Source organism: Leptonychotes weddellii, chromosome 14, assembly GCF_054177405.1.
Source record: "Leptonychotes weddellii isolate Sample4059 chromosome 14, ASM5417740v2, whole genome shotgun sequence".
NCBI classification, from domain to species: domain Eukaryota; kingdom Metazoa; phylum Chordata; class Mammalia; order Carnivora; family Phocidae; genus Leptonychotes; species Leptonychotes weddellii.
This window is the reverse complement of record NC_138382.1, coordinates 42,793,155-42,814,427: the sequence shown is the minus strand read 5'-3', so window position 1 is coordinate 42,814,427 and position 21,273 is coordinate 42,793,155. Positions and strand designations below refer to the sequence as shown.

The window sequence follows — 21,273 nt, the reverse complement described above, 5'->3', positions numbered from 1 at the left end:
AATGTGCTTACCTGTGTGAATGCCCTGATGGGGATGGTTTCAAGGATTTGGTGTGAATGGTTTGAATTTGGAAACCAAATGGTTGAATTTGGAAACCAGAATTCCAACTATTTAAAACATTTGGTTAAATACATAAGCATATTTTGTATCATGTATAGAGTTTCCATATCTATGCAAATCAAAATTGTGACTCTACATGTAAACAGCAAAAAAGTTTTTGGAAAACATCTGTTGGGGCGCCTGGGTGTGGCACAGTCGGTTAAGCGTCTGACTCTTGGTTTCAGCTCAGGTCGTGATCTCAGGGTCATGAGATCAAGCCCTGCATCAAGCTCCTCACTCAGCGTGGAGTCTGCTTAAGACTCTCTCTCTCTCCCTTTGCCCCTCCCCCTGCTAAAATAAATAAAAGACATTTCTATTTCCTAAGGAAATTAAAATTTCTGACCAGGAACCACAGTCGGTGGTTGGCAGGTGCTCCTTGAAGAAGGCACATGATCAGAGTGGTTCAGATAAGGAGAGGCAGGAGCAGAGAACAGAAAGAACCATCTGCTGAGACTATCGAAGATGCTCTCTGGGTACAGGGCTCTCGAGAATCCTATGAGATCCTTCAGAGGTGGCCAAAATCTCCCAGGCATAGCTTACAGGGCCAAAATTTCAGAGAAAATCCTGAAGCATGAACCATTTTTAAAATTCCACCTTCTTTAGTCAGTCCTATGGGACGTTTTTCAAATTGGAGTATCTCTAGCCTCTCCTTCTAGCTGAGGCAATACTGTGAGAGAGAAAAGTTAGTCCTCAGAAGTTTTGACTGCTCCGGCCATCCTGCAGTGAACATATTCCCTCCTCCAATATGTGGAGGAAAGTATTCCATTTCCCCATTTCTCTCCTTCACAACCTACCTCAGAGAGGTTCACCTTCAGTCTAACCTAGATGATGTTCAAGAGTCATTTGCTTTGGACATTTTGAGCTCTTGATGTACAATGTACAATGAAGGCTTTTTCCCCATAAAAGAATTTGAGCCCCTGGAAAGTGGAGGAGGATTTCCATAAAAAGCTTTCCAGAACCTCAGGTGTTACCCCAAGGACATTAAGATTCTGACCCCACTCTCTAGTCTCCATTGCTCCTGTCATGCACACGGCTTTATATGCACCTGTTCCTTCCAGGCCAGTCCAGCTGTGTCACCCAGAGGCTGTGCTTCTCTTTTCCATCCCAGAATAGGAATGCATTGCCTCCACCAGAGCTGCAAGACATTCCTGGCCCCGTCGCTTTGATCTTCTCCTTATAGTCTGCATAAATGCCTGAGAACACCTCAGCCTGGAGGGCCATACTGAGCAATAGTGTTTCAGTCTTGTCTGTTGAAAATGAGGTCACAGAATGTGGGGAGAGGATGAGGAGAATGTGCTCCACACACCTACTTCAGGTTACTGCAGAGAACACCAAGGGCCAGCTTCATTCATTTATTCAATCAACAATTCTAGCAAAGCACTTAGCTAGATGGGGTGTAAAATATGACATCCACCTTCAAGACTTTGGATAGTAGACCGTTAATATTAGGAGGACCTTGGAGGCCATCTACTCAAATTCCTACCTATAGAGAAATCATCTTTCCAATATGCCTGACAAGCGTTGGAACAGAGGCAGCCCATTTCCCCTATTGACAACTCCAGTTCTTAGAAATTATTTTTCTGCAGCAAACCAAAATCTGCCCATATGCCAGTCTATTTCTAATGTCTAGAGACAAACCTTATTCTCCATGGAAAATCCTTCAAATGTTTGCACGATTCCTCATTGACTGTTCTCAAAGGCAGCATTCACCTGCTGGTTGATTCACTCATTCCTTACCAAGAACAATTTGTGAGCTCTCTCCTATCCCAGCTGCAGTACTGGGGACATGCTCTGGTGTTTCAGAACAAAGAAGACACATGATGACCAGGTCTATAGATGATGCTCCAGAAGTGGGGTATGCAATCATCCCAGTGCCCAGAGGGGCTTCTGCTAGCCCTGCGCTGCTACTGTGCTTTCCTCCTTGTGGTCAAAAGAGTCAGGGACATAAATGGCTAAGAGAGGAAGGGCTGTATACTGGATTAGACAACATGGGCTCTGGACTCAGACTGACGGGAGTTCCAAAAGCAACTCTGTCAGTTACTAGCTGCGTGACCTTGAACAACTTGAACAACAATCTCCCAGGCATAGCTTACAGGGCCAAAATTTCAGAGAAAATCCTGAAGCATGAACCATTTTTAAAATTCCACCTTCTTTAGTCAGTCCTATGGGACGTTTTTCAGTCTAGTCCCGATTAATCAAATGTGAAATTGAGATGAAAATGCCTTCCTTATCAGGTTAGTGTGAAAATTATATGAGATATGACATGGAAAAAGCATTGCACAAATTAAGACCCATTACTGGGAGCTATTATTGTTGTGAGTACTACGCAAGTGTCCAAAGTCCAGATAAGACTGGAAAACAAAGGCCTGTATTGCTCTTTATGGTTGGCTATCAGTCTCTTCTTTCCAGCAGAGTCCTACCCACCTGCACTTAAAGCTGTTCTTTCTGTTCCCCTGCTGGTGAGAAGGGGAAATATACATCATTTCTTTGGTGTGTTAAGATTTATAGCCTTGAGAGAGCTCAGTACCTGCCAGGAATGGGTCTGTTTCCTTTGCAAGTTAGAGACTCCCTCTGTCTACTGCCAGGATCCCAGCTACACTCACCCGGAGGACTGGGGGTCAGACATGATGCAGAGAGTAGGAGAACCAACCCTCAGTGTTCCACCTTCAACTGTTCCATATCCATATGTCCTTGGTCCCTATGTGTCCTAGTCAAAGACGATGTCACATCATAGCCCTATACCAGTGGTCTCAGGGGAATTCCCACTCCTTACCTTTAGCCAGTTACTTCTAGTCCATAAGCTTCTGCTAAACACTCATATATCAGAAGTAATGCCAAATATTGTTTCCTGGAATTGATGGCAGTCACTGAGACAGCAGGAAACATCACAGCTAGATTGTCCTGAAGGGACCCATCCCCTGAGACTTTGCGCCCCTACCCTGAATGTGGGGCAAGATGCAAAAAGGTCAAGAAACACAAGCAGGTGTAGGTGCAGGTGTCTTGTATCTGTCTGTCTATCTATCTACCTACCTATCTATCACCCTAGTAGGAAACTGTTATTCTGCATGTCAGTGCCTAAGGAAGAGGTGGGTGCTAGAAGAGAGGTCATAGGTTGTCTTCAGAAGGACTGACCACTTTTTTCCTCTGGGTCTCCTCTCAAATCTAGACGTCGTGGAGTTGAGGTGATTGATTCTGTGTCCCCAGCAGGCAGGCATATCTTGTACACCAGACTCTCTGATTACATATTACTATATGTTATTTACCTTTTGTTTCCCACTCACCTTCATTAAATCTCAAAGGCACCCTAATCTTAGATTTTGCCTGGTTTATTAAGGGAAGGGGACTTTGTGCTACACCACTGGCCTGAGATCTCAGTAGCGGTGGTCGTAACCCCAGAGGGGCTTTGTCACTGAAGACTCGGGTTTTGTTTATAAGTGACAGTTCCTTCCCCTGCTGCTTCTGCTTTCCTTCCTTGTCTGTTTTCTCAATTGTCTGGAACTTTTGTTTGGAAGAGGGAGAACATTTATTCATTCAACACTTTTTGGTTTCTTATGAACAAATTATTTTGGAGGAAATCTTCATCCCAGAGGAGAATGATCCCCGGGTTTCCCTTCCTTCATCCTGGAACAGACCTCCCTTCCCCTTTACCATACCTGCCTCTCTGTCCACTCTTTCTCGGCCTCAGTCAGGCCCTCAGATTTCACACCTGCTCTTCTGCCAAGGCTCCTCCCAGCATCATCTGCTTCCAGCTTTCCTATGCCTCTGTCCTAGGCATACCGATCTGCTGCTCATCCCACTCAGCACCCTGATGCCACAGTGCGCCATGCTGACTCCCCAGCAAAGTCTGAGCACTTCCTCCAGGCACACGAGGCCCTTCGTGCTAAGCACCAGAAGCTGTTGTCCTTTCATGAATACATTCTGCTTTCTTTCTCCTGCTGTCCAAATGAGCCTCCCAGAACCTGCCGCTGCACACTGTGCCAACAGCCATCTCAGTACTGCCCTAACCAAAGTCTGGCCTTTGGCTTCCTTTCACACCTCCAGGCTTTCTGAGGCTCTCACCAAGTCTGCAGTTCACCTTTTCATGGTGTGATCCCATGGCCTAGCTCAGGGTATGGAAATCCAGCCATCCATGGCCCATGTTTCCTGGCTCCACATTCCCCACAGAAGGCCTCCTCCTCTCCCCTGCATTCACTTTGGCCTCCTGCCTACAGTTGATCCTGGTCCCATCTGTGATTGTATCTACCAGAAGAACAAATGGGGGCACGGCTAAGAATAAAAAAGAAGGAAGAAGAAAGAAAAAAGAAAGAGGAGTGGGGAGGAAAAGAGAGGAGAGGAGTCTTCCCTAAAGGAGTCAAAGGAGGCCAAGCCCTATTTCTGAAGACCAGGGTCCACCACCTCAGGTCCCAAAGGAACCCCAGGCCCTAGGAGCTCAGATGAAAGGGGAGAGTCTTCGGGATTATAAGCCAGACGGCCTGGACCACAATCTTGCTGCACCACTGATAGGGATGCTTGCTTATTACTTCCAGTTCCACTTTCCCTAAATCTGAGCCATCAGTATTTCAGTCTTCATGCTCCCAGTAGGGCCCTGATTCCATGACACTTTCATCCTCATTCACCACCCCCAACTCCTCTATCACCCCTTCTCCCCAGGTCACTCGGCTGCCTCCCACACTTGTACTGTGCTTCATCTCAGGTAATACAGATCTCCACGTCTCATTCTGTCCCAAACTCTGGTCGAATCCTATCCCAGGACATTAGACCTCTGACCAGTCTTCCCGAAACCACATTTTTAATCAGAAAACACTAGAGATGCCAGTTCCTACTGGTGGCTGTCAGGCTAGCACCAAAATCTGACAGAGGCAAGCAGCCTCTGGGCTAGGAGTTGAGGATTCACTTTCCTGGAATCCAACACAGCACAACGTTTTGTCGTTTTGTTTTGTTTTTCCTTTACTAAACTTCAGCTTCTTTTAAAAAGTGAAGGTGTTAAACTGTTAAACTAGATGATCTCTAATTACTCCCTCTTCTTTGTTCCCCTAATGGGCACACACAGTGAACCACATAAAGGGGGAGGGATCCATTTAAATGAAGGTACATTCATCTATGTGCAGGCTGTGTATAGGTAAAGACTTCTGATATGGGGGACCCTGAGGAGCAGCTCGCAGATGTCAAGCCCTGGCTTCTCATAGGTTCTGTGTTGCCTCAAGTATATTTTGTGTCCTCAGGAAATACAATAATTACAATAGCTCCCACCACCATGCCCACCCCCTCTGCCATGCTTCAGTTCACCCCACACCCACAGAGGGGTCTGGGTTCTTACCAAATCCTTCTACCTAAACATGGATCAACTCTGTCCATCCCTTCTTACACTTCCTTCAATGAAAGTGACCATTGTTCCAGGAAAGCTTCTCTCACCTCCTCTCCTTCTAGTTGCTTCTACTGTGGATAACATTTCCTGGTCGGACTGGGAACCAGCCTTTCCTAGATAGTTTTTTTAAGACCTAGTCTTGTCCCTGAGCTGGTATAATCTTTCAGCTCAGAGATACATCTGACCATGACTCCCCACTAACTGGGATAACTAGATTTGTTAAATCTCTAGAGGAATCTCCACTTACATCAACCGGAGTTAGCCTTCAGTCTCAGTGCATTCGCAAGGACATTCAAGGTCAAACATTCCAACCTTATCCATTATACTTAGTCCCCAGATAAAGCTGACATCTAGCAGACTGTGGTATTCTCACTGACATCTCCAAGAACAAGAACAAATTTTCCCTCTGGAAAATTGCTCCTTGACCCACATGCAGTGTCCTTTTGCTGCAACTGCATTTAAACACAAATGTTTGCTTCACTCTCCAAGAGGTTTTATTTCTAACTCTCTGGACTTCCCCCCAGTAACTGGCTCCAGCCTCTTTTAAAAAAAAACCAGGAGTTGCTGAACAGACTAAACAAAATCTCAATTAGGTTGCCCAGATCAAGGAACAAGAATCACTAAAAGCTTTTACCCACATATCCAACCCCTATTTCTCCTTAGCATGGTCAAAAAACAAAAAAACAAAACCAAAAATTCTCTAGTTGCACGGCCATTAAAGAACACTTAAAAACAGAAAACAGAAAATCACCTACATTCCCATCACACTCACAAAGTTGCTACTTTAGTTTTTCTAATCCTGGCCTCTACATGAATAACAAATGCTACACAGTTGGACACAGCTGTAATACCCTATTAGAGGGGCGCCTGGGTGGCTCAGTCATTGGGTGTCTGCCTTCGGCTCAGGTCATGGTCCCAATCCTGGGATCGAGCCCTGCATCGGGCTCCCTGCTCGGTGGGAAGCCTGCTTCTCCCTCTTCTATTCCCCCTGCTTGTGTTCCCTCTCTCGCTGTGTCTCTCTCTGTCAAATAAATAAATAAAATCTTAAAAAAAAAATACCCTATTAGATTTCTTTTTGTGTTACAAATAATTTTTCCACTATTGCTACAAAGTCCTTAATTATAACTCCTAAGGGTTTCAGAACAGTCCATTGATTTGATGAGCTTATTTCATGTTTTCCTCGTACTGGACTTTTAGGCAATTCTCAGATTTTCTCCAAAATAGACAATGCTGCAGTGAATATCATAGCGCGTAAAGCTTTGTCCCTTTATCGGATTATTTCTTTAAGAGAAATTCCCAGGAGGGAAATCCCTGTGTCAAAGCATAAACCTTTTATGGCTCTTAAAATAGTTTGTACTATCCTTTTCCAATCAGGTGATATTCTTGTCCCCTGCCATTGCAATTTATAAGAACATTGCTGGGAGGATTTCTGTGAACTCTTACAACAGAGGAAGAGAACTATTTCTTTCTCCAAAGTAGCAACCAAAGATTCAAACCTAAGCTCTATATCAAGGCATTTTCAAATAATTTCCCTCAGTGCTCTTCCCATCCTCACTGATGCCAGGTAATGTCCTCTCAACATCACACCCCATGGGCCATGTCTACACTTGCTCTATGACGCAACATCCGGAAGGCAGCACGCAGTCCCTCCCGTCGCAGCTGCACCTCCATGACCGGCGCTCCAAAGGCGGGCTTGTCTGGGTCTGGGTCTCTCCTGTCCTCACCTCTCATGCTGCCAATGCTTCTTTCCCACTAGCGTTAGATTCCTCTCCTTGGTCCAGACCAAGTATCCCTGTCCAATTGCCCTGTCAGCCCCATCACCTCACCAGGCTCCTAGTGAACTGACATGTAGTGCCTCCCTATCTAACTTCCCTAGCTCCAAGTCCCAAGGCCTCCCCCATCACTACTTATTCATAGTCTTAATCCCAGGGGGGGTGGGGAATGAATCTTTTCCAAAGGAAACAGGGGAGGAGGCCGAAAGTATTATTCAAACTCTCATTAAAAACAGAAAGCAAGAGAGGTCTGAGAGGAACAATAATAGAAAAATTAATATCCTCCCGAGTCCCCAGCCAGGAAAAAGAAATGGCTTGCCTTCCTTTGGCAAAACTGCTAAGTTTGAATATGAGGTTTCTATTTAATAAATGTAGGTTCACATGCAGCTGAAGCAACCATAAACTAGCGATGCTTACCAGATGCCAGAAGTCCCAGGAAGCTGACAGCCCTGGAGAGCTGGCTGAAAACATCAAGATTACCTAAGCTGAGATTCGCCACAAATATTCTACCACCCTAGTCTAGCTGATGGACTCTCACAAAATCAAAAGCTTGGTGATGTGGGCGTAGATGTTTGTCAGCTCCAAACACAAGTCAGTGCTTAGGCAGTACTCAGGATGAGGCAAAAGTCAAAGTAGACTTCTAGATGATTCCACGTCATGGACAACATATCACCTAACCTTCAAACCTGTGGACTACAGCTACTCAGGCTGATTAAAAAGAGAAAAAAGAAAGAGAACCTGATAGTTATCTATTTTTTCTTTTCATTTATCCATATTAAAAATAACATACAGAAATGCATGTGCTAGGACTTGGGAGCAGAGTAAGAAGATGCAAACGCAGGTTTAATTAAAAAAAAAAAAGGGCAATCTCCATTTAGGCATTTACTACCATCCTTGAGCATTTAGCTCACAAGCACTACTCACTGGGCAAAGACACAAGGTCAAGGTCAAATCTCTGCCCTCTCTGAGTATGAGGTGTTTTTTTTTTTAAGATTTTTTTATTTATTCATTCGAGACACAGAGATAGAGAGAGAGCATGAGCAGGGGGGAGAAGCAGAGGGAGGGGGAGAAGCAGACTCCCCGCGGAGCAGGGAGCCCGATGCAGGGCTCGATCCCAGGACCCTGGGATCACGACCTGAGCCAAAGGCAGATGCTTAACCATCTGAGCCACCCAGGCACCCCTGAGAATGAGGTTTAATCCTCCTTGTGTTATATAGACATTGATCCCTTTAACTGAAAGTGTATGGAATTTCCACTTACAGTCTAAAAACTTACAGCACTATTTGAGGAACTTCAGAAATTTAGAAGTCAGTCTGCATAGAAAAGGAACTGAGGAAGTAAAGGAGGAAGGAATGGAGGAAGGAATGGGTGGGGTGGGCGAAGCAGTATTTCTCCCTACCATGTATTAAGCATTTTCAGTTTTACCATCTCACTCAAAGGAAGGTGTTAATTTCACCATTAGCAAATAAGAAAATCAAAACACAGGACAAGTGAGTTGTTAAAACCATGCAAGAAGAAGTGGCAGAGCCCCATTTGAACTTGGGATCAGTACTCCCCTCAACCCACACAGTGGGATTCATGTACTGGAAGTCCACTGAAGTCAACTCATGAGGTAACTGCAAAAATTCTAGATATAAACTCGACAGAAGAATGAAGGTATCACAAGAGTAGGGCCACATACACATGCTTGGTATGTTGGTTAGCATTATTAACTTAATATATTGATTTAGCAAAAGAATAAATTCTGATTCCCAATTAATTTCACCTCATTATAAGAAATAGTAACTACTGTTTATTTCTTTGTTTACTCTGTGTCAGGCACTATGGTAAGTACTTGAAATTATTTAGCTTATTTAATTTCTACAACATTTCTCTGAGGCAGAATTAATTATCCATGTTTTCTAAATGGGGAAACTGAGGCTAGGAAACAGGAAAAACCTGAGTGAAGTTAGAGAACTAACCTCTGCCACCAAAGTCTGGGCTCTTAATCATCCCACTGTCCTGCCTCCCCTCACCTCCCCCCACCCCCCTGCCATGGAGCTTTGTTTATAACCCATAAAGCAGAACAGATGTAGTTTAAAGGAGTGGGGGGAGGTGGAGTAAATGTTTTCATGTACCGTGATTCCCACAATGAAGATGCTCCGAGAGGGTCTCAGGGATGGGAGAGAGAACAGAGCTTGACTTGCAAGGCAGGCAGAATGCCTAGCACAGCTTGGGGTTCAGACATATTATTATTGATTACAGTGCAAACCTGAGCTTCCCTGGGATCCTCTGGTGCACTTCAAAGGCAATGTGAGCTTGGAAACCTTGTGGTCCATGTAGTCAGAGATGAAGAGGGATTTGTCAAATCTGAAGGCCGGAAGCAAGACGATTTCAAAAGCATGCTGTTCTCCTGGAAGTTTAAGGTCCAAGTAAAAGGTGAACCCTGAGTCTCAAAGAAATGAAGTCTGAGTCCCATTGGCCAGACAGTTTCAAAACAGATGGATGGCCTGTAAAGTGTAAGAATACCGAGTTCCCAGAAAAGCAGGCTGGAAGTGAGAAGTACTTCCATTCAGGGCAGAAGGCAGGGGGAATGGACTGGAGGAAAGGCGTTCTGCAATCTCAGTGCAAGCAGGACCATCTCTACCATCCCCTAGTCTGGATGTCGAAGATAAACACCTGCCTCCCCCAACCAAAGCCTGAGCCAACGGAACAGGAAGAACATGGCAAAAATGACAGGATGCCGACTGAATATGCCGACCAGTGCACCACTGAAGGGTTTGCTGGGATCAGTGCGAGAAGAGCAGCCCACAGCCAGCCCGGGCCAGCGCAGGGAACCGGGGCTGAAGGAGAGAAGTGACAGCGGCATCACTATCACATGGCAAGAACTGGGAACTAGAGAAGCAGTCTTAGAGAAAGGACAGAGAGCAATGTCACAGGAGTGCCTCTGACAGGCGGTGTCCTTGGGGAAGACAGAGAGGCCAAAGTACAAAGAAAATGCTATGGCTTACTGGCTTACTGGCACCTGCCCTCCCGTCCCACAACCACATCATCACACCAAAAAAAGATACAAATGCATGAAGTTTCGTACAGTTGCTCCTCTACTTCAAAAGCAAGCTGAGGCATTTGACTAAAATATATAGATACATATGCTAAAAAATGTAGCCTGCCATGACATTTAAATTTATTAGCTGACAAACACTGTGTTGTACCATCTGCTACTCTGTACTAAACTTCCTGTAACTAAAGATGCACAAACCCTAGAGAATAAGCATTAGGTAAAATAGATTCATTTTATATAATTGAACATAATTGTGCATGTAATGTTTTAACGTAATATTACTCAACAGCTGTGCAAATAATGGAAGGGCTATTCACCATAGACCATATGCCGGCAATGAGATATGAAGGCAGCACTCTAACCGACCAGCGAACCCACAACCTCACTGGGATGGTGTGATGGCTTGCCTTAGAAAAATGTTCAGGTTAAAAGCAGACGTGAAAGCGGAGCACCACAAAACTCAAAAGCAAAGGGGCAAGGCTACCCCTGACTCCCACTGCAGAGAGAGGGCAGTGGCCTTGCATCTTGTCACCCTCTGCTCTTCCTTCATTTTCTGCATGGCCTCTCTCCCTTTCCATACTTTCTTGATGCTTTCAATAATCTTTTTTACAACCACATATTGACTAATAACCACGAGTGGACACATTCCTGTTGTACATTCTGCTTTAAATAGCATGAAAGTGAGCTCTAGGACCAAAATTCTAAATCCCTAAATGACTCATTTGCCCTCTCATGAAACTTTTCCAACTATCTTCATGTAGATCATAAGTTTTCCCCACTCTCTGGGTAGGTTTTATTATTCCAGTTTTAGAGATGAGAAAACTGTGGCTCGGTGTTTCAATCAATCAACAAGTATTTACTGAGTACCTAGTATGGGCCAAAGTCACTTGGCCTACAGTGGTACAAATACATAAAGGCAAAGCTAAGGGTTAGGACATAACACTTTGTTCTTAATACTAGTTCCTTTTGGGGCACCTGGGTGGCTCAGTCAGTTAAGTGTCCAACTCTTGATCTCAGCTCAGGTCATGATCTCAGGGTTGTGAGATGGAGCCCTGCGTGGGGCTCCACACTCAGCATGGAGTCTTCTCGAGATTCTCTCCTTCTCTCTCTCTGCCCCTCCCCGCCACTCACGTGCACTCTCTCTCTCAAATAAATAAATAAATACAATCTTTTTTAAAAAATAAAATAAAATAATACTAGTTCCTTTAGTGGTTCACTGCTAAACCACTTTGGACAAAACTGTTTAATATGTCTACAACTCATGTCTAACATTTATGAAAGAGAAACCAAAAAAAAAACCCAACTAATTGGAATGTATCTACGTATACCCCTTTGATCAGATACAAAAATTTTTAACATATGACCAAAATGAGTCCATAAACATCAAGTCATTGTATTCCATTTCAGCCCTGATTCTATTAATTCTATTCCACCTTCTCTTTAAAGCTTATATAGTAACCATTTTTTTTCAAACCTGCCTTGTTATGGTGGCCATTTCAAGTCTATGGAATAAGATGAGATATATTTTTTCCAATGTATTATGCTAAGAAGTGTCTTACCTGCAGGCTAACTATTGTAAATTGCCTCCACATCCACTGTATTATACATTTCACATTGTTCTGCCTATACTATTAAAGCTTGGTCTCTTGGAAAATATTATAAGGGAATTTAACTGTACATAAATATTAATAGATGCAATAAAATAAGAACAGCATAAAAGTATTTCAGTACTAAAAGTTAAATGTGTTGAAGCCTAAGGAGAATCTTTTACTCTTTTCCTTTTTGTAAATGACTTTAAACTCACATAAGATGATGAAATTATAAAAATGAGAATAACAAAATACAAAAAAAATACTTATTACAGTATATTCAGGAGAGGAGCTAGTGGCTTAGAAAGCCCCAAGATGACAAAGAAAAGTATAATAGTCCAGAATTGAAACAAGTTATCACAATTGCTCAAATACCATTCTCCACCACAGTGCAATGACTTTCCTTACTAACACTCAGACAAATACAATAATCTTAAACTATTTTAAGGTTGAGAGAAGGTTATGAAGAAGAGTTACTGAAGCCAATAAATATCAAACTTGGAGCTGACATTTGGTCTCAAATCCCCAGTGTTTGCAAGAATTTCAGCACAGGTGGTAAGTACAATCACCGTATGTTCAAACTAGAGACATCTGCAGAATCAGAACCATGAGATTGTCAACTGAAATACTTGTTCTTTTTGGTAGAGAAAGTAGTTATTATTTTAAGTTACAGTGAGAATAATTTAGTTTAATCCCAATTCACTTGAAAAAGTGAAGATTAACCCAATCTGTCAAGTGTAGTTCTGATCACTGAGTTCCTTTTCTAAATACATTCTTAAAAGATCTGTGCAATTTGGATGAGAGATTATGGCTAAAAATATAATTAAATTTAAAAAGAGATATTTCATAATCCCTTGATCTCTCTGATCTTCAGTTTTCTTTTCATGAATTCAGAAAGTGGAAGTCAGATTATATCTCTATAACCACTCTACCATTATCTGAAAACCATGACTATCCAGATACAAGGTAACCCTTCATTGGAAATGAATACACTGGCTTTAAAAGTAAAATCTTAACCCTCTCACCTGATCAGTTTCAGGAGACTGCTACAGAAGCAAGTCAAATCAGCTTTCAGAAATATCCAAAATCTCACCACTTCTCTCCACCTCCACCACTGTTGCACTGACCTAAATTAAAGAAATGAGTAGATATGATAGTGTTCTAATTGTTTTCCATGTTTCCATTAACACTTCCTGCAACTCATTCTTTATACGGTATCAGAACAATCCTGGCTGTAACACACTTTTGGAGGTAGCTGCCCACCCATGACCCTCCTTGTCTTCATTGTACTCCTCTCTAGTCACAGTTGATCCAAGTTGGGTCAATGAGATTCTGGATCCCTAGAATCTAGATTAGGGTTCATGGCCCCAAGTCATTCTCTGTTGGGCACTTGATATAAAATCTATACATTTGGTGGCTTTAGAAGTGTAGATCTTCCACCGAAGGCACAAAAGAGAAAAAAATGTCAGCCTTTGGGAAGAGAAGGTATAGCAGATGCTCACAGAGAAACAGAGACAAAAGTCCATGCTGAGAGAGAGAAGGAGAGATAGGAAGGGAAGAAAAGAGGGAGAAAGAGACACAGACACAGACAGAGAATGCACCAGCACATTGGTTCCTAATGACTTGCCAATTACTGATTCCAAGCACTAGCTAGGGCCCAAAGTTCCATAAGATAGCTCTATATCCTTATAATAAATCCCCTTCACTTACCAACAATGACATCAAGCCCATCGCTAGAGATGCAGAGGCAACAGCCTCCCTCAGACTTCACCAAGTTTCACAATTAACAAAGATCTAATCTCTATAATAAGTTATTTAGTCCACATCACCATCAGAAGTCACTCTGCTTCCCTGATAAAACACCAGCTGATACATAAAGGGTCTGCACTTAATGGCCATGTGTCCTCAAAAAAGTCACTTCTCTGAGCTTCAGTTTTATCATCTATAAAGTGGGGATAGTAGATCCTTCCTCGTAGGCCTCCTTACGGAGGAGTTATATGTAAAATACTTAGCTTATAACATTGTAAGTACCTTTATTATCACCATCATTATTCAAACAAGCCTGTATTATAAATCTACTATGTGTTACAAGTTGAACTTACTAATGAGAAGTTTTAATTGCTGGTCTGTTCTTCTGGAGGACATACTAGGAAACAGAGCTTAGTTGCTATTGTTCTCACTTTATCCTAATTCAGAGTCAGCTACAAACTAGCAAAAGACAGTACAACATTCTAATATAGTATCTTTTTAACACTTTTAAAAAGTCCTCTTTCTGGACTTAATAACCTAATGGTAATTGTGCTATGCTGTGACTTCCATCCTGTTTTATTTATTTGTTATTTATTTTTGCTTATTTGTCCTTAATGTTTCTCTTATCAGGACACCACTGTGGCATCTGAACCAAAGGAGGCCAATGCAATAAGCACAAAAAGTGCAGCTGTAACACTCTTGAGTCTAAAGCAATAGCAACAAGCACAGCGTTTAAGGAGTTCAGGCAAAGGGCAATGTTCAGCCCAGGAAATATGCTCATCAGTGGCCAAGACTTTGGTGTCGGTGCCAGATGGACCGGTGGTCTTACATACCAGCCTCCAAAGGAGTCGCAGCTCATCCTGTGTTGGTGCCATCAGCCAGCCAGCTTTTGTGTGGTCCCTGTTTGAAGAAAGTCTAACTCTGGTATGGCTGCAACTCCACAGAGGATGTCCTCTATTTTTAAACTCATGAATTTCACTTTCCGACCTGACAAAAGGTTCTGTGTCAGATGACACATGGATGGGGGATGATTACACAGGAACCATCAGAGAGACAAGACTGTCTGCTCTTATTAGATTTGATGGCTAGGCAAGACATATGCTGCTTATCTATAAAAGCTATGAGGACAAGAAAGCTTTAAATCGGGTTAAGGTGACTTAAGGCAGAATTTGAGATGTGAGTTGCTTCAAAAATGAAACTGGGCCGACATGCACTCCAAAGTTACCTCCAAGGAAAGAAGGAGGGCAGGTGCTTGGACCACAGAGACACACGACACCATCATATCTAAGACCACGCAGTAAACAGAATCCAATGTGGACGGAAGGGGAGGAAAGAGGAGGGTAAGCAAAAAGTGAAATCTACACTCCCCTAAGAGGAAGGGAGCCTAAAATCAGCCAAACAGTCCCCTTACCCATGGTAAAGCCACCAAGTGACTTCAGATAATCCTGATGGAGGGGCCCATATGCGGCTACCATGAAGACAGGAAGAAAGAAATCAGGGATTTTTCTGTTTCATTTAACAAACCCCGGGGCGCCTGAGTGGCTCAGTTGGTTGAGCGTCTGCCTTCGGCTCAGGTCATGATCCCAGAGTCCTGGGATCGAACCCCGTGTCAGGTTCCCCGCTCAGTGGGAGAGCCTGCTTCCCCCTCTCCCTCTGCCTGCTCTGCCTACTTGTGCTCTCTATCTCTCTGTCAAATAAATAAATAAAATCTTTAAAAAAAAAAAAGACCCCTTTATTAAAGGGGTCTTACTGTGAGTTGAGCACCAAGTTCAGGCTTGTTGGCACCAACACGATTAAGACTCTCATGTGTAAGTAAGTGTGTCCCAGAGGGATCCAAAATAAGAGTTAAAGTTGTACTCAAAGAAGAAACCCTGAATCTGTCCTGGCAAGAAATAAATAGAGATTCTAGAGTTTTGTGTCATGCAATATAAAAGGGCTAATTTAGGGGCACCTGGGTGGCTCAGTCAGTTAAGCATCCAACTCTTGGTTTCAGTTCAGGTTGTGATCTCGGGTCCACGCTTGGCACGGAGTCAGCTTGATTCTCTCTCCCTCTCCCTCTGCCCGTCCCTCCACTCTCTGTCTCTCTCTCTCTCTCTCAAAAATAAATAAATAAATCTTTTTTTTAAAGGGCTAATTTAGATCTGAAAGCACAAAAAGAATGTTTTATAAATATACTGTTTCTATCACAAGAACTTAGTCTGGCCATCATCATCACTATTATTATTCTAATAACTTGTACTACTATGTGTCTTAAGTTGAACTTATTAATGAGAAATTTTAATGGCTGGTATGTTCTTTTGGAAGACATAGAAAACAGAATTTCAGTGCTATTGTGTTTGCTTTATCCTAATGCAGAATCAGCCATATCCTGGCAAGAGGTGATACAACATTCCAATATGGCATCTGTTTACACTTGACTTTAGGTAAACTTGTATCCCTGAAGCTCTCTAATGCTAGTGAATAGTTTAGTTGGAGAAGTTTATCCCTAGATATCTTTTCACAATTCACATGAGCCACTCACAGCCTTGACTGAGCTCTCTGTACTTCAACACTGTAGTGCCTCTAGTCAGCTCTGTCTGTGTTCTCCTTAACTTGCCTCCAATGGGATATGGATCCAGGGTTGAACTGTGTGACCTTGAACCAGCTAAGACTACAACTGTTTCGGAACACTCTCACAAAACACTTTGGTATTATAAGCACGTATCAAATGGAAGCAGCAGTGAAGCATGATTAGGAGCTAAAGCATTTCTCCATAATCTATGACAAAATGTATAATGCTAAGTAAATAAATCTCCTGCCTCCTTGGAGCAATCTTGAAGGGGATTCAGTTCCTTGCGAGGCTTCTCTCTTAAATGTCAATTCTATTTTTTTAAAAATAGAGTTTGTGTTTTCATAGTTAAAATATGATCACTGTTGAAATGTTTTTTAAAAGTAATTGTCTCTCCATCCTAAAGTAATTGTTATTAATGATTTTATGTATTTCTCTCCAAGATGTTACTACTCAAAGCTTGTTGCATGCGTTTTACCACAGTTGTTATTGTTTTTCACATATTTCATATACATGTAATACATATTTTATATATCTTATAAATATTTATAAATGATTAATATTTCTAAATACTAAATCTAATTTATAAATATTTATATATTTTATATACATATATTTTATATTTTCATTTACCATTAGATCAGATGTAAATGACTGTTTTTACATAACCTTTGTTTATATCATTTTTCAAATCCTGCAGAACACTCCATCACTACTGTCCATTTAGAGAATTCCAGAGTCATTACAAAGAGGGTTTTCTGTTCCCTCTTCCATCCTCTCTCCGTCCCTCTTCCACCTTCTCCCCCTCCTTCCTCTCTTTTAACAACTCACATTATTCTTTGGAGAAAGCAATCTCCGTTGTGAGCCTCTGGGACAGCCCAGTTGAAACTCAGACTCAAGACTAAAAACTTCTGTGATTCAAAACATAAAAACATTTCAACCTTTCATGATGTTGGGGAAATAAACATGGATAGCTCCAATATTAAATGTTTCCTTGAGCGCTGGTGTCACAGTGAGGTGACAGATGCCATTTACATTCAAGCACAGCATTCTAAAGTTGGTAACATACTTTGTAGGGACACAGAGATAACCTCTGTGAAGTTGATCACTATTACTTCTGTCCCTCCTTAGTGTTTTTACTAAACTTTGTTGTTAGCCATCCACCATCCATTCACCTGATTCCACTTAGTTCTACCACCGCTTGTGTAAAGGGAGCTTCTCCACAGATAATAATGAGCTTGAGTGGAGTCATTCATTCATCCACAGACATATGGTGGACCGACTAGACTAACTTTATGTGTATGACATGATGTCCGGTCAGAGTAACCAACCAATAAATTTTTAAATAAATTGTCAATAAACAAATGTTCACTGGGCGCCTATATACCAGGTACTAGGTTAGGTACTAGAATTAAATCATATTTTATTCTTCCTCAGAAAAATACAGAATTGGGGGCGCCTGGGTGGCTCAGTTGGTTGAGCGGCTGCCTTCGGCTCAGGTCATGGTCCTGGAGTCCCGGGATCGAGTCCCGCATTGGGCTCCCTGCTTGGCTGGGAGTCTGCTTCTCCCTCTGACCTTCCTCCCTCTCATGCTCTCTGTCTCTCATTCTCTCTCTCAAATAAATAAATAAAAAAAAAAAAGAAAAAAAAAGAAAAATACAGAATTGGCTCTTGCCAAATGCAAGGCAACAGACTTGAGCTTAAAAACCCAGCAGATACACTTTATGCAGGATGAAAACACCTACCTCACTGCTTTCTCTAACTTGGTATCCGTGTCTAATAGAGCCAGTAAATTCAGCCCTGTTGGTAAGGTAAAATATCTTGAGCAAAATTCAGACTGGGGAGGTACTATTAAACAGCAAGCCATAAAATAACTGTAAACCTGTTTATGAACTACCTTGAAAGTAATTTCAGGGTAGTAGAGAAGGAACTGATTACCAGGAACAGTAGCTGCCGGGATCTTTTACTCCTTATAAATGGGAGTCACCTTAGCAATCTTCACCAGCCTCCCACTGACAAGAAAAGTAACTTGTATTTAAAGATTTATAATATCTACTTAAAGGTGACCTGGGATGGAATTTGCTACTTTTTTTTAACACCCAACTTCTCTGGGTCCATAATCACTGTGACACAGTGAATTCTACCAGCTCATCTTAAGTTGCCTTACAGGATGTATCAGTAAATGGTCTTTCAGTTTTCAAGGCCAATTCTAGTTAAAAAAAAAAAAAAAATCCCATTGGCCCTGCCCTCAACTATCAAGAAGGTTCAGAAGGTTTCTAAGACACACTTTCAGGCCCTAAAGATTCAGTTAAGCATTTCAGTGTTAAGATGAAAGTGTCCCAGTTGCATAGATGCCAGTGCAGGGGGCCTGACGGCTAACGAACTGTCACGACCTTCCTTAGTAGTGGCAGCAGGATGGCACTAGGAGCAGGCATTCTGGCCAAAGGGAGTCTTAATGGTCCCTTTCAATCTCTCTAACTAGAGCAAGAGAGGAGGGCAAAGTCCTCTGATGACATACATAGCCACCATTTCCAAGACCTCTCCAGGTGGAAAAATATCCTCCAAGATTCAGATAGTGTACAGCCGATGGTTATTTATACCTACAACCTCTGTTTCCTCAGGATGCAACAAGACATACTATTCAATTAGACACACTCTTGATTGGGTTTTCTTTTTGTTTATAATCATGGTAGAAAATCAAAAATACATGTTTTAGAAGTTACCTAAGATAAATACACTATGATTATGCCGTAATACAGAGTAAAACACTGAGCCCTCCTCACCTATTCAAACTTCTGTGTTAAAACAGACATAGATAGGGGGCGCCTGGGTGGCTCAGTCGTTAAGCGTCTGCCTTCGGCTCAGGTCATGATCCCAGGGTCCTGGGATCGAGTCCCATATCGGGCTCCTTGCTCCGCGGGAAGCCTGCTTCTCCCTCTCCCACTCCCCCTGCTTGTGTTCCCTCTCAGGCTGTGTCTCTCTCTGTCAAATAAATAAATAAATTCTTTAAAAAAAAAAAAAAACAGAAATAGATAATCTAGGACAGTTTTCTGAGGAAGATTCTGGTTCTGATCATAGGTGCTCTGAAGCCCACTAAACCTACTGGATATGAGGACGCATTCAGGTGCATACCTTAGTTAGATTCCCGCTGGGCTGGGGGGTGGAAGTATTTCTATTGGATCCTGATTCTATCTGCTGCCCTCTTGGTTGTCCAAGCACATGGGTCTGCCCTACATAGTAATCCCTGTATCCAAGGTGCTTAGTAGCACTGATGACCTTTGAACTCTGCTCTTCATTTCTTCCCAAAAGTTTAGCTGCCCAAATTCATGTTTGTGAAAGATCCTAAAGTGTATTTATGTATCCATTGCTCCAAACATTCTAAAATTTGTCCTAAAGCCAATAGTTCTCTACCTTATTAAAAATGCATTTCAGAGTTGTGTCCTAAATAAATAAATATGGAAAAGGAAGATTAAAGGGAGCCTGTCACTACTAATTATGGACAGATATCTGGTGACTTTAACCTCCAGGGATCAGTCCAGGCTACTCTGGCATTACACAAACCCCAGTGGTCAGGAAGGGCTCTAGTGGGTAAGCAGTAAAAACAACAAAAATATACACTTCAAAATGCTCTCCCACACCACAACTAGAATGAACTTGGTATGTTTTTCTAACTTCTCTGAGTTTCATATTTACATCTGCAAAATGAATATTAATAAAACTTTCCTCACTGGTTTCTGATGAGATTTAAAATACTGAGCAACAAATACAACACTTCTTATCTCTGTATTATGTCTAAGCCTGCCCTGTTCACTAATCTTAGGCTAGATTATTATCTGTAATCCAAGCACACTATTATTTTTCTTATCAAAATTTTTGATTATATATTAATTTGTTTGCCTATTTATTATCTACCGTCCCCATTAGATTTCTGAGCTCTGCAAGGGCATACACTATAAACATAGTACCTATAATGTCCCCAATGATACTTAGGTGGCTAATCGGATAACTGAATAAAATAAATGAGTTAGGGTATTAACATTTAACAGAAACAGTAACTGCTCTTAATATTTTCATATTACAAGATTATGGCCACTTGGCATACCATCTTATGAAAAATGCAGTTGTTTTGTTACTTGCTAAAATATTACACAGATCATCTAGAACATGATCAAATTCACCCGTATAATAGCTATACATTTCAGAATTCTTCAGACTGTCTTGGATAATTATATTCTTTTGTATTAATGCCCCTTGTATATAAAAAGTAAACTTACAAGACCAAGTTAAATCTTATTATTATTACATTTAAATATAAACATATATTTATGTGTAAATACATATGAATGGTTACTAGTTATTTATATACTATACAGATATACTTATCAAAACATCACATGCCTTATCTTTACTCCATATAATCAGATTCTTTTCCTTTGTATTTATCTTCACTGCCTTTTCTTCTATAACTATCAAGGATTACTTATGAATTTAAATTTCTAAAATTCTAAATAAAAGATACTTGCTAATTTAATTTTAAAACTGTTCAAAAGACTACATTTTAGTATGCATTTAAAATTCATAAAATACTCCTTTGTCAGAGCATCTTTCTTTTCATTTATTTGGAAAATACAGGTAGCACAACGATAGAATCTTGGGGTCATTTATTTTCCCACGCTGTTCTTAGTATACTTCCTAAAAAGCAAAAACATTTCCACTTAAAAGCAACATTTCATTTTGATAAAGACCTTCGATACATGTTAAAAGAGTCCTATTCACTTGGATCTCAGAAGAATAGGACTTACTCTGTGCAACTGTGTATTACACATACATCTCAAGTCAGTGGTGATCAATTGGGCTAGGGGCACCTGCAGCAAAGCTCATACCATCCATATATCGAAAATCAAGCTCCAACCACACCGTTCCTCTCAACCATTCTGATAATCAAATGTAAAATTGCTTCCTGACTTCCTGGAGACATGCTTAGCACACTGACTAGAGAACACCACTTAGCAGTAGAAGGAATACTGGCAAATAACCTTTTATTGAGTATTTACCATCTGCCAAGACATGATTTAATCCTCATAAAAATTCCGGTTTTGTAGATACAATTA

The 21,273-nt window shown here is 41.6% G+C and overlaps 1 long non-coding RNA gene across 1 annotated transcript in view; it reads right to left on the bottom strand.

Annotated features, from left to right (window-relative positions):
• The window catches only part of LOC145717037 (uncharacterized), a 186,493-nt gene extending 173,425 nt beyond the window's left edge, over positions 1-13,068 (bottom strand). The window contains exon 1 of the long non-coding RNA XR_014140017.1: positions 12,891-13,068. This is a non-coding gene — a long non-coding RNA (uncharacterized LOC145717037). The remainder of the gene's footprint in view (positions 1-12,890) is intronic.
• Between the last annotated feature and the right edge of the window lie 8,205 nt (positions 13,069-21,273).